Source organism: Dermacentor andersoni, chromosome 3 (genome assembly GCF_023375885.2).
Source record: "Dermacentor andersoni chromosome 3, qqDerAnde1_hic_scaffold, whole genome shotgun sequence".
Lineage (NCBI taxonomy): Eukaryota > Metazoa > Arthropoda > Arachnida > Ixodida > Ixodidae > Dermacentor > Dermacentor andersoni.
In genome coordinates, this window is record NC_092816.1 from 171,327,306 (window position 1) to 171,341,740 (window position 14,435).

Consider the following 14,435-nt stretch of genomic DNA (forward strand, 5'->3'; position numbering starts at 1 on the left):
TTAACTTTCTTAAAGTTAACAAGATTCTCCGCAGTGGGCGAAGCGCGCAGCAACCCCCACGCTTTGTTTTGATTCCTACGTGCGACTTTAAATTCATCGTTCCACCACGGGACATGCCGTTTGCATGCCGAGCCACTTACTTCACGTATGCATTTCGATGCGGCATTTATAATAAAAGCTGTAAAGTAATCCACAGCAGCATCAATTTGTAACGAGGACATGTCATCCCATGATATGCTAGTTATGGTTCGGAATTTCTCCCAGTCGGCTGTGTCAATCTGCCACCTAGGAGCCTGTGGTAGATATTCGTTTTCTTTAAGTGTTCTTAATAGTATGGGGAAGTGGTCGCTTCCGTAAGGATTGTTCGCAACTTCCCACTCCAGTTCAGGCAGTATAGACGGGGAAACTGTGCTGAGATCAATTGAAGAAAAGGTATTGTTTGCAAGACAGTAATAAGTCGGTTTCTTCTTATTCAAAAGGCACGCACCAGAAGAAAAAAGGAACTGTTCAACAAGACGACCGCGCGCATCTATACGACAGTCGCCCCACAGGGAGCTGTGCGCAGTGAAATCGCCAAGAACAACATAAGGTTCTGGCAATTAGTCTATAATTGACTGGAATTCATGTTTGTTCAATTTGTAGTGTGGGGGTACGTAAAGCGAGCTAATGGTGATGAGTTTGTTTAGGAGGACAGCTCGAACTGCCAGAGCTTCAAGAGGCGTTTGGAGCTGTAAATGTTGACACGCAATGCGTTTGTGGATAACAATAGCTACACCTCCCGATGATGCCATAGCATCATCGCGATCTTTGCGAAAAGTTATATACTGTCGGAGAAAGTTTGTGTGTTTTGATTTTAGGTGTGTTTCCTGTAAACACAGCACTTTTGGATTGTGTTTGTGTATGAGTTCTTGTACGTCATCCAGGTTTCTAAGAAGACCTCTGACGTTCTATTGAATAACTTGTGTATCCATATTTAGAGTAAATTGGTGCTGTGTGTACAGAAACGGAAGTGATGCCTTAGGTTACAGAGCTCTTTCGAGGCCTTGTAACGGGGGTTCTGCCCTTTCTGGGGCGTTCGAGTGAGCCTCGCCGCTCCTTAGGCGTTTGGTGCGCCTTGAGGACAGTTGTAGTGTCCATTGTCTCTTGTGAGGCGCCGGACACGTGCTCTTGAGAGCGAGAAGTTACAAGAGAGAGTCCTGCCTTGGAGGGCAAGACCCCTGCGCCCACCAGCCCGGAGGTCGATGGGGCACCCTGCGGAATTTGGCTGCGCCGGCTGTTGCCAGCGCTGGAAGGGGCCGGGGAGGTTGGAGCAGGCTCGGCTGCGCCCACCTTCGGGGTCGATGGCCCCGTCTGCTGTGTTGACGGAGCAGCGCTAGCTGCAACCGCCGCGGGGGCAGATGGCGTAACTGCCGACTCACTGCCTGTGGGTCGGACAGCCGCCGGAGACCGTTGTGACGCTGCCCCCTTACGCGCCACATCGGCAAAGCTACTCTTAGACAGGTATGACACCCGCCTACGTGCCTCATTGAAAGATACGTTTTCTTTGACTTTGATTGTCACAATCTCTTTTTCTCTTTTAAAGGACGGGCAGGACCGCGAGTATGCGGCATGTTCGCCATCACAGTTGACACAATGTGGAGTGTTCGGGCACGTTTCGGAGGAATGTTCATTGTCACTGCACTTGGCACAAGTAAGCCGACCTCGACAGTTCTGTGAACTGTGGCCGAAGCGTTGGCACTTAAAGCATCTGGGAGGATTGGGAACGTATGGCCGAACACGAAGTTTGATATAACCAGCCTCGATGGACTCGGGAAGGACACTTGAGCCGAAAGTGAGTATCAGGTGTTTCGTCTTGATCTCTTTTCCATCTCTCCTCATCTTAATTCGTTTAACATTGATAACATTCTGGTCACTGAAGCCCTCCAAGAGTTCAGCCTCAGTGAGCTCCATCAAGTCATCGTCAGAGACAACACCACGGGTGGTGTTCATCGTGCGGTGCGTGGTTATAATTATTTGGGTTTCTCCAAATGACACTAGTGTTGACAATTTTTCATATTGTTTTTGACCGCGGAGCTCCAAGAGGAGATCACCGCTTGACATCCTAGACGCCTTATATCCAGGACCAAAGGCTTCAGTCAGTGACTTCGAAACAAGGAAGGGTGAGATAGTTCTTACTGGCTTATCTGGTTTTGTAGAATGGATGACATGGAACGCGGGAAGGATTCTTTTTGTCGGCCAAGAAATTGGAATACTTCATCGGAGCGCCCTCTTTTCTGAGGGCGATCAGGTAGTGGAGGGAAGGAAGTAGCCATGTGTGGACGTGTAGTTTTCGGCAGCAACGCCACCCGCCCACCATGGAGTCCAACAAGGGGACGCTGCAGGGCCTGAAAAACAGGGCCTGCAAACGCCAGCTGTACGTTGCCACTATCACCCAATATGACATAACTAAGGTTGGCTACTCACACAAGGTTAACCCTTGCTGCCAGGAAGGTCGGAAGTAATAAAGAAATGAGAAGCAGACAGGAAAGCTGAAAAGTAAGGAAAAGACGAAGATTGTAGATGAGAGAGACAGGAAAAGGCAACTACCGATTTGCCCCGGGTGGGTCAGTCCGTGGGTGCCGTCTACGTGAAGCAGAGGCCAAAGAGGTGTGTTGCCTCCGCCGGGGGGCCTTAAAGGTCCGAACACCCGGCATCGGCTCAACCTCCAGGATCCCCCGTTCCCCGGACACGGCTAAGCCGCGCACGGCTACACGCGGGAGGGTCCGATCCTCGTGTGCTCGGGTCCGTGGTGTCGCAACACACCAAACGCCTGCTGACGTAGACGCCCCTGCGGGGTGCGCCCTGCTATGTTGCCTGTGTGCCAGTCAAGTATGGAGCGTGTGAGAGGCACCACTAATAGCAGCATAATGCAATAAATGCAGCATCAGTATGCATATACCAATGAGTGAAATGTGCCAAAATAAAGTAAATGTTTCAGCATATTATTTTCATTCCAGCTGAATCCTTTGATGCAGCAAAGGTACTCGACTTGCTATTTGAAATCACCAGGCGCTGCGAAAGCATCTGTATACTGGTGGACTGCATTACTTCAGACATGGGTGGAGGAAATCAAGCCATCTGGAGGCTGCGTGGAATCATGGCCACAAAGTATGATCGTCCTAGAACCACTTGCCCCCATCCATGTGGAAACGACCATAGCCTCCATTTCCTTGCGGACGCACCCCACCTGATGAAGAACTTGCGTGGGCACCTGGTTCGGCAACAAAGAATCCTTCTAGACGACGACACGGTGCGGAAGAACCAGTTCCCATCCAATGAGGTATGTTGCTGAGTCTCACACCGTCTTACATTGCTGTTCACCACATAGCGTGCACAATGGATTTTAATTATTTGAAAGATGTTATGACTTTTGCATCTGCAATGAAGATTATTTACTTCAACGTGATGCATGTATAGGATTCAGCTCAAATAAATAAAAATATCGTTTTAGTTTTATTTATTTATTCATGTAAGTGAAGAGTGCCTTTGTGAGGGCCATTGTGAGGTACATGAGAGGCAGGCACCTGCAAACATACAATATGCTACATTAGCCTACACATGCAAAATGACAATGATCATTTGCTTCTCCAGGTATCCATGAAGTACCTGGAGCATCTATGCGAGCTTGACGAGAAGCATAGCCTTAAGCTTGCTCCACGCCTGAAGTTAAAGCATTGAAATCCCAGCCATTAAGAAAAAAAATGAATGTAGGCACAGCATATGCTATATTTAACCATGCAGTAGCATCTGCCCTGCGGCTTCTGGTCGAGCAGGGCAAAATGGACGAAGAGACCCTTACGACAGCATGGGTCGTGGACCAGGTGTTCAAGTGGTTTTCCCTCATGACATCTCGAACGCTAACCATGGCGTTGAGTGACCTCTGCCCTGAAAAGGAAGCTGTGACCTTCCTGACTGACTTCATGGAGGTCTTCAGGAACCTCCGCACCATTGACAAGGGAAAGACGAATGCAGCATGGAAGCCTGTCGAGAGCGGCATAATAACGACTACAACTGCACTGGACTTACGCGAACTGTATGTGCAAAGCAAGAATCTGAAGTTACTGCTGTTGAGTCGCCTCTGCCAACACGCGCTTGAATGAATGAATGTTTGGTTTTTATTGGCGCAAGGGCCAGGTGTGGCCAAAGAGCGCCAAGCCAGTGTTGATGAATTCGCAATGTTGTTATGAGTTCAATGAGGTTGATGAGACGCGGCTGTAAAGGGGCCTTAAAAATAGTCGCTCTAGAGTGCGCAAAATCTATCTGCTATAAGACTATGTAATGATAATGACATGTTCTATGAGCAATAAAGTCTATCGTGAGAGAATGATGCATTATAAAAGATATGCGAGATAGTAAAATTACCTGAAGCACTACTGCCTCGCCAGAGCCCTTGAAACACAAGGGCCTGGAGGCATATGCTATACAGTATGACTATCACAGCGGCATCCTCTCAAGAGAGGAAGCGCTACGAATGTATAGGACTAATAACGTGTAGCACAACATCTCTGAGGAAACCTAGGACACTGTTTGTATTAAAAAGCGGTTCTGGACCGAGAAACATTACAGGATGAAGAGGAATGTGTTGGCGGTATGCTAAGGAAAAATGTCTCCTTCTCTCAGATTCGGCTTTCCGACACTCCAGGAGGACGTGGAGCACGGTCAGCCTGTCCCCGCATCTGCCACAGGTTGGAGGGTCATTTCCGGTGAGTAAAAAGTTATGGGTGCCAAATGTGTGTCCTATTCTAAGACGACAGAATAGGACGTCTGTCCGGCGTGATTTTATTGCAGAAGGCCAGAACCCTAATTGTGGTTTTATTACGTGCAGCTTATTATTTGTTTCCCTGTCCCACAAGCGTTGCCAGTAGTTTCGCAGTTTCCTGCGCAAGAAGGGCCTTAGATCTGTGACAGGGACTGCAGCAGTAGGATGAACAGAATACGATGCAATTGATGTGGCCATCTGGTCCGCCAGAACGTTACCTTCGATGCCCCTATGACCCGGCACCCAGCATATGATGACATGCTGGCTACATATATACGCTTTACATAGGACGGAATATAGTTCGTTGATTACTGGATTTTTGTGCTTACAAAATGACATCAATGCCTTCACAGCGCTTAGGGAGTCCGTATATATAACAGATTTTTTGAGTTTTGTTTTCCTTATATGCTTTACAGCCGACAGTAGTGCGTAGGCCTCAGCCGTAAAGATGCTTGTTTCCGGATGCAGTACATCGGATACCGAGAAGGATGGGCCGACGGCTGCATAGGACACGCCCTCGCGTGACTTCGATGCGTCTGTGTAGAACTCCGTGCAGGAGTGTTTGTATTGGAGTTCCCGGAAATGCATTTGTATTTCAATCTCTGGAGCGTGTTTTGTAACTTGCATGAAAGATATATCGCATTGCCAACACGCGCTTGAGAACCTATTTAACACGATAAGAGTTAAGTCGCCCGTGTCCAGGGCACGGGAAATTAAGTATACCTTAAGAGTCATTGTCCTGACACAATTCTTTAAGCCAAGCAGGCATGGCCCTTACGACATTGATGACTATGTTCAGCTAACAGATTTTCTTTCCTCCCGACCTGACTTGGCTGAAGAACTAGAGAATGTAGATATGCCAGAGGAAGTAGGAGACCTTGAGCCTGAAGTACAGCAGCCTGTACAGTAGGTCGCTCGTTATGTGGCACGCAACACCATGAAAAAGCAGAAGCTCTGTGAGAGCTGCACAGCTTTATTGGCTCAGCCGGCAAAGAATGAAAACAGGTTTTGGCACTCAAGAACTACATTCCAGACAAGCAATCTCTTTGCACACCATCTGAAAATGTTATGCACCTCACAGAGTATGCGGAGACATACTTCAGGGAGAATGACTAGTCTCTTTTCATGGGAAAAACCAACGCTGATCAAGTCAGAACCCTCATTGCAGCCGTGCAGCCCACTTTCACTGTTTTTCCTGCATGTCACTATGCTGCAGACAAAGTTGCGCATGAATTTTCGTTGTGTACGTTGCGCTTTGCACTGCGTACAAAAATGAAATGCTGCAATAGAAAGCAGCACAAAACTCTAAGTGCGGATCAAAAAGTATTGGCATGCGTACAGCTATTTCAACTGCGAAGTGAGCTGCAACGTTAAGAATGGTCTAGCTCTTCAAGCATAAATTCTGTGTCCATATCAATATGTTGTTGCACTGCACTAAAAATTGACAGTTGGGTACTATTATTCCACGTTTTATATGTCTCAGGCTGAAAAGGCTGATGTGTTTTTGTAATATGGGCTTGGTACACTGTCTTTGGTACCCTTAAAGGACTATAGACACCAAATTTTTGCTTGCGTGTTTTCTTGTTCCTAACGACGTGTTAGACATTCGTACACATGGTGCAGCCTGGGGTATTCGTCTACAACCGCTAAATAATTTATAATTGAATTTCTTCTTGACGCTGTTCCGGTTTCACCGAACGATGACTGGGATGTCGAGTTGATGTTTTCGTCATGTGATCCACTAGAAAAACTAATATAATCGCTGACAGGTCATTTTTCGTCATTCCAGGTCTTGGAAGAGGCTGTATTAAATGTCGCAGTGAATTAAAACTACATATCAGCGATTATATTAATTTTTTTAGTGTATCACGTGACCGAAACATCAACTTGACATCACAGTCGTTGTTCGGTCGATGAAATCGAAACAGCATGAGAGAAGAAATTTAATTATAAATTATTTAGCGGCTGTAGGTAAATACCACCCGCTAACCCATGTACTCTATTGTCTAACGTATTGTTTGACAGAAGAAAACACGCAATAAAATTATGTGTTCGTGCTCCTCTAATAACAACTGCCATGCGTGTTTGGTGTGAAATGTGTTTTGAATTTGGTCACATATGATGTTCTATGCTGAGTTCAGCCTCCAGAGTCAGGCAAAGAAGAAATTATTCTAGTTTGCAATATTTATTTATTTATTTCTGGCTTACTTATTTTTTCCTCCTGGCTCATCACTGCAAGCTGGTTCCGCTTTTTTTTTTTCAAGCCTGACCAAGTTTGTGTTAGGGCAGTCGGATGGCACAGATATTGAATGCCTGTGTCTCGTCTAGTCCCTGTTAGCCATTGCACTAGTGCTTAATTTGCTGCACTATGTGGGAAAATGCCTGCTGGAGTGTTGTGAGCTTAACCCAGTTTGTGCTGTTCATGGTTGCTGTTGTTTTTTTTTTTTTGCATAGAAGCTGTATGCATGGTATAATATGTTTAAAATTTATTCAAGCAGTTTGATACGTTTCAAATGTTCTTGGATTGCATTGTTTAAGCAGGTTGTAAGCACACATTCATATTTGTGTGGTGGTTAATGCTGCATATAAGGTCATCTTGGCAAAATGTCGAGTGTATTTGAGCAGCTGTTCTGGTCCGTGCTTAGGATGAGAGTACTGGCTCACTCTGCTTATTATGGCTTGTATGTAAGGCTTTGTAGCTTCAATAGCTATTTTTTGTATTCTTCAGAAGGATGACATCACACTTTAATGTGGTTTTAACGAGATATTGTGCAATCGGTGTTTCCTGGTGTTCATGTTGTTGCAGTTTCATCGTCATATGTACAAAATTAATTTTCTTTTTTTGTTCGTACACACCAAGGGTGTTGCTGTTTAAGAGTTGGTACTTTTAAATGGTGTTTTCAGTACTAGGTAGATGTTATCTTTGTGTTGTACAGCAAACTCGATTTGCTGTTCAAGATGACTGCAGGAGTGATAGGTGTTTCTAGTCTTGCATGTGCTGTTTGCAGCGCTTCTACTTTGTTTATTTTCCACACTGGTGGTGTCAGCCTACAGTCTGTTCCGTAGGTGAAACAAATGTGTTTGCTTCTGGAGGTGAGGTCAGTGATGTATACTTTTTGAATGACTGTTTGATTGGAACATGCAGATGAAGAGGAACTGGCTCACCTGCGTACTTGCTAGGAAACAAGGCTTGTGCGGAAGGTCCTGGGACCAGTCACCAGCGCCAGCTCTTACGAGTTCAAAGAAGGTTCCTTTCTTGTGCAATGCCGTGCCTTCCCAGTGGTGCCAGATGAGGACCTCCGTGTGCTCTGCTGGCTACCTATGTCTCTGTCGGTGCCATTCAGCTGCAGAGTAATGCAGAGTAGTTGATTTATGACAAGGTAGACGATTTCATAGCTCAAACTGTATCTACTGATCCCTTGAGCTTTTTGAAAGCTTTTCACAGATAGCAAAGCATCCTCTGCAGTGCCATCAAAATTTAATGTATCAAAGAAATGCAGTTGCTGCCACCATTACTGCTATTTATTCTTTAGTCATTGTATACCCCGCTTAGCCCGAGGGCGCTACAGCAGGGGTATTTGCTTCACCTTACTGCCATTGTGATTGGCACTGCAACTGAAACAAGTTTGCTAGCATAGTAATTACAGATCGTGACGTTCCAAGCAACACACGTATTGAAGCTTAGTTAAAGCTATCTTTAAAACCCGAGAAAAGAAATCATAAAATTCATTAGGCTTCAGTACTTGTAGCTTCCGTACATGATGGATATTGCAGGCGGTTTCTTAGTCGGAAGAAGCAAAACTAAGCCAGTCTTCATTTCTACTTCAGGTCTACCTCCACTTCCAAGTTTCTTCCGCATAAGCACGTTTGCCTTATGTGCCATAAAGAAAAAAAAAAGCATTATCACTCATTTACGTGCACTTTGTTTTTAGCTGCCAAAGTGTCTTAGTCTGCCCATTTTTGAAGTTCGCATGGTGTGCCTACTTCATGATCACATATGACAGAGAGGCTTTACTCAAAAACACAGGATGATGAAGGATGGACCGGATGAGCTCTAATTGACCATAGCATTAAGGAAAGGAATGTGTCCACCCAGCCACTACACTTAAAACAGGAATGGTGAAAGTTTTGTGATTACATAAAAAAAATTTGTATCACAACACAAACCATCAGAAGCAAAGGTAAAAGCTTCATACCAGTAGCAAAATTAAAAACAAGAATAAAGCATCACCTTAAAACGTCAAATGAAAACTATATTATCTAGAGTTAAGCAACCTAAGTGCTCTTTGAAGAAAATCCAACACCAGATCTATCACTGACATGCGTCTCTTCCCAACCTGTGAATGAGAGGTGCCTCAAGAATCCCCCTAGCTAACTTATCTTTTAATCGTCGTAAGACCTCTGTGTTTCTGTACAGCAGATAAAAACTACAGGCCCTACAGTGCATATGCAAATACTGAGCATTATTTTTATTAAGTGAAGCACCATGTTCTCTTCGTCAGCTCAGAGAGAGCTTGCAAACCATGACTGCTGCACATTCAACAAGCTTGGTGGCATGCTTCATATTACAAACCAGTTTTTTCACCATACTTCAGCTGAAAAGTGTGTAAAGGCTTGACAACTTGTGCGAGGAGTGGGAGCCCATGAAGACTATGCATGTGCTGAACTTTTCCGCTACCATTTCGGCACAGACAGATACGGTGGAAGCAGGGCAAAATCTGAAATATCTTTTTTCTGCTGTTCTTTTGTGGCACTGAGGACAGTGGGTCATCCATATTCTCTGCACAACTTTTAAAACAGGCTTTCTGCAACAGCGGTGAGCACCGACATGTTGGTCTCCTTGAGTATGTCTCTGGAATAAAAGCTTTCTTTGTCTGTTTGCACTTGTCCCATCCTTCTTTCCCCGTCCTTTCTTTCTTCGGCAAGTCTCTCTGTAAACAGTATTGCCAACCAGCCCTTTGTTCACGAATAAAGCCATACGCTTGTGGTCGGCAAAATGAAAGAGCAATGTATGTTATATATGATGTTAATAAATGGATGCAGGGCCCCGCATGGGCGTCTGCGTCAGCAGGCGTTTGGTGTGTTGCGACACCACGTACCCGAGCACACGAAGCTTGGACCCTCCCGCGTGTAGCCGTGTGCGGCTTAGCCGTGTCCGGGGAAAGGGGGACCCTGGGGGCTGAGCCGATGCCGGGTGTTCGGACCTTTAAGGCCCTTCGACGGAGGCAACACACCTCTTTGGCCTCCGCTTCACGTAGACGGCACTCCTGGACTGACCCACCCGGGGGAAATCGGCAGTCGCCTCTTCCTGTCTCTCCTCAAACCTTCGTCTTTATCTGTCACTTTTTGATCTTTCCTGTCTTCTTCTCTCTTCCATTTACTTGCTTTCTCCAGGGCGGCAAGGGTTAGCCTTGTGTGGCTATGCTACCTTCGGTACACCATATGTTATAGTGAAGGCGTACGGCTGGCGTCGTGCAGGCTTGAACACAAGTTCTGCCGCGTCCCGTCGTTGGGCTCAGTGGTAGGTGGTCGGCGCTGTTGCCGAACATATATATTTTCCTATGGCAGCGCAAGCGTATGTTGTCTATGATCGGCGTCTGAAAAGATGCCGCACCGAAGTACCATTTCAATTCTGCTTTCGTAGCAACGCTCCATCTTTCCCCATATACTATGTAGTCCACAGTGAAAGCAACACGCCTGTTAGAAAGCTCTCTCCATTCCTGGTAGCCAAATGCCTGAAAGACAAAATCGGACAGACATACAAAGCCTCAAAAATGTCTAGGGGGGACCTCCTCCTAGAACTGAATGATAAAGATCAAGCAGAGAAGCTCTCTGAACTTACTAGTGACGCGACAGTGACAGTTTCAGCCTACAGAACACTTAATACAAGCAGCGGACTAATATCTGAAGAAGACTTTATTGGTTTAAGCGATGAGGAACTGCTGGAAGGTTTCCAGGAACAAAATTTTACTAAGGTACAAAGAATAATAATCCGCAGAAACGACCAAGAAATCCCCACCAAACATGTTATACTCAGCTTCGGAACAAGCGTAATGCCTACTTCACTCAATGCAGGTTATGTTAAAGTCAATGTGAGACCATATATTCCCAACCCCAGACGATGTTTGAAGTGCCAAAGGTTTGGACATGCTTCACATGCATGCCGAAGACAAACAACTTCTGCTAAATGCAGCTCCGACGATTACCAATCTGAGAATTGCACATTTTCACCACATTGTGGTAACTGCAAAAGAGATCAACCCGCTTACTCGCGGTCTTGCCCTTGCTGGAAAAAAGAAAAAGAAGTAATTGCACTAACTGTTAAAGAAAAAATCTTGTTCTTTGAAGCCAGAAAGCGACTGCCATACCTTTCGCAACGTACTTATGCCGATGTGACGAACGTGGAGGCATCGTCACAGAGGCCCGAGGAGTCCTGCGAGCCCACGCACAGTGGTCCCGTAGTGACGCCTCCCGCCCTCGTGGTGGAAGCAGCCAGTGCTCCTCCATCATCTTCGAAGGCCCTGCAGACACCAGTCCCGCAGGGCCCTAATATCACACGAACCGCAATGCCCGAGACACGTGTTTCGGCGCCGAACTCTCAGTCCACCTGCGCTTCAGAGAGAGCGATGGAGGTTGACCCCAGATCCCTGGTGTCATCGACGCCGAAGGACAAGCGCTTTCTCGAGCGCGGAAGGACGGACAAAGTCCCAATAACCACCTTAACTAAGAAAGCGATAACCTAAAGGTTATCGCTCCCCTGTATTAGCCTTCTTTAGGTCTATGTCGCCTAAAATCTTTCTTATCTCATATTCACTCGCTAATACCATTTTTTACTTTTCAGTTTCATAATGGCTTTTATTATCCAGTGGAATTGTAGAGGTTTCTTACACAACCTGGGTGACATTAAAGACATGTTAATAAACTTCTCTCCTGTGCCCCTCTGCGCACAAGAAACAAACCTAGGCGAAAAACACAAAAAACATTTTAAAAGGTTTCACTGTAGTACGGCGCGACCGTACTCATGCGAACCGGCTGTCAGATAGTATAGCCATTGTTCTGCCAGATGGTATAGCAGCCAGAGAAGTTCCCATTAACACTCACATAGAAGCCATTGCTGTCACCGTTTTAGCTCACAAAACCATCACCATTTGTTCATTTTACATTCCCCCGCATTCACATTTTACCGTAAGAGATGTAGAAGTAATTTTAGACCAGTTACCTGAACCATTTTTAATAGGCGGTGATTTTAATTCACATAACACGTTGTGGGGTAGTAAAACAACTGACACCAGGGGATTTTATCCTAACAAACGACATATGCCTTTTAAACACCGGTGCGGCAACTTACTACTGCCCAAGCACAGGAGCTATGGGTTGCCTAGATCTGGCACTGTGCTCTCCATCTCTTTTTGGCGATTTTCAGTGGAGTGTTATTGAGAACCCCTATGCTAGTGACCATATGCCTGCTATCATTAAAAGAACATCTCCTTTTCCTACCATCCCACTGAGGCCACCCCGTTGGAAACTCCATCTAGCAGACTGGCCTCTCTTTACTGAAAGAGCCACTGTGGATAACATATATGAGTTAATCATAGAGCAAATGAATGACAATATCACCGCCTGTATACTTGCTGCAGCAGCAGAAACAATCCCACAATCATCTGGCTTCCTAAGAAAAAGCCTAAAACCCTGGTGGACGAAGGAATGTACGCAGACAAAAACTACAAAACAAAGCGTGGGGGTATCTTTCGGCAATATCCAACACAAGCTAATCTACTCTTTCAAAAAAGCAAAAGCGAAAGCCAGGTACACACGCAGACAAGCCGAAAGACAGTCCGGGAAAAATTATGTCTCGTCAATAAATAGCTCCATAACTTCCAAAAGAATGTGGGATCAGGTTTGTAAGTTTAGAGGCGACCACGCTCCTTACACGATACCCACACTTTCACCCCCAGACACACAAACAAATTTAGTTGAACAAGCAGACATATTAGGGCAGCATTTTCATGATATATCAAGCTCGGTAAACTAGTCTGCTGCATTTCTAAAATATAAGGAATCAGCGGAAAAACTCAAACTTCCGAGCACTGGAAGTTCAGGGAGATCATATATGCCCCCTTAACACTACCGGAAATCAATAGAGTAATGACCACTGACAAAAAAAACAGCACCTGGTCCGGACAGAGTACATTACGCAATGCTCGCTCATCTATCTCCTAATGCAGTTGAAACCTTGATTCGTTTTTTAAATATAATCTGGGAAACGGGAAAAATGCCGAAAGAGTGGAAGAAAGCCATCATTATCGCTTTCTTGAAAGCTGGAAAACCTCCCACAACAGGAACCAGCTACAGGCCTATAGCACTGACAAGTTGCCTTGCAAAGTCTTATGAATCTATTATAAACATAAGATTGACATACGTCCTTCAAACGGAAAACCTGCTAGATAGCCATCAGTGTGGGTACGAGAAAGGTTGCTCGACCACCTAGTCCGGCTAGAACACGAGATACGTGCGGCCTTTCTGCACAAGCAATATTGTCTCACTGTTTTCTTTGATTTAGAAAAGGCGTACGACACAACATGGAGGTTTGGTATTTTAAGGGGCTTAGCGGATTTAGGGATCCGCGGTAGAATGCTTAAATGTCTAGCCGATTTCATGTCCGACTGAACATTCCAAGTGCGTTTGGGAACGGTGCTGTCCCGTGTATTCATTCAGGAATATGGTGCACCACAGGGATACTTATTATGCACAACATTGTTTGTGGTGAAAATGAACTCCGTCAATAAGGTAATTCCATCTTCTGTAATACATTCATTACATGTGGATGATCTACAAATTGCGTGTCGTGCATCGAACCTGACATCCTGCGAACGGCAAGTTCAAATTACACTAAACAAACTAATGCAGTGCGCGTCTGAAAACGGTTTTCGTTTCTCAAGTGAAAAAACTATTAGTGTTGTCTTTACACAAAAAAGAGGCCTACAACCAGATCCCACCTTTAAGCTACAAGAAGCCACGCTACCCGTAAAACAAGAACACGAGTTTCTGAGTGTTTTGTTTTATAAAACGTTGAACTTTCTCACTCACATAAAGAGCCTTAAAATAAAAGCGAACAATGCACTTAACGTCCTCAAAGTCCTGTCTCAGAAGCGCTGGGGCTCTGACCGTGAAGGCCTGCTACGCATCTACCGTACTTTGGTGCGCAGCATATTAGATTATGGTAGCATCATATACGGTTCAGCCAGACAGTCTTACGTCCGTCGATTTGATCGAGTTGATAACCTCGGACTACGACTGGCAAGTGGCGCTTACAGAACATCGCCTGTCCAGAGTTTGTATGTTGACTGTAATGGAACACCTTTACAGCAGCGCAGAGTGCTACTAACTTCTTCTTGCGCACTCAGAATTCAGTCCTCACCACAACACATATGCTTGAACATTGTCACATAGTGTAACTCACGCTTACACTATACAAACAAACCTAACATGATTAAGCCGCTTGTCCTACGATATGAGGAATATATTCGGGATTATGACATTCCTCGCGAAGTGGTTCAGGTTGCGAGGAAACCACAGCGTTTGCCCCCGTTGCACGATTTCGCACCGTTATGTGATTGGACATCGACACATTTAAACA

At 45.4% G+C, this 14,435-nt stretch overlaps 1 long non-coding RNA gene across 1 annotated transcript; it reads right to left on the reverse strand.

The window, feature by feature from the left end:
- Nucleotides 1-3,498: 3,498 nt before the first annotated feature.
- On the reverse strand, nucleotides 3,499-11,399 carry LOC129382973 (uncharacterized). Its single transcript, XR_008610938.1, has 3 exons — nucleotides 11,167-11,399; nucleotides 7,964-8,142; nucleotides 3,499-3,563 (listed from the first exon to the last, which is right to left on the reverse strand). It is a non-coding gene; the product is annotated as an uncharacterized lncRNA (long non-coding RNA).
- Between the last annotated feature and the right edge of the window lie 3,036 nt (nucleotides 11,400-14,435).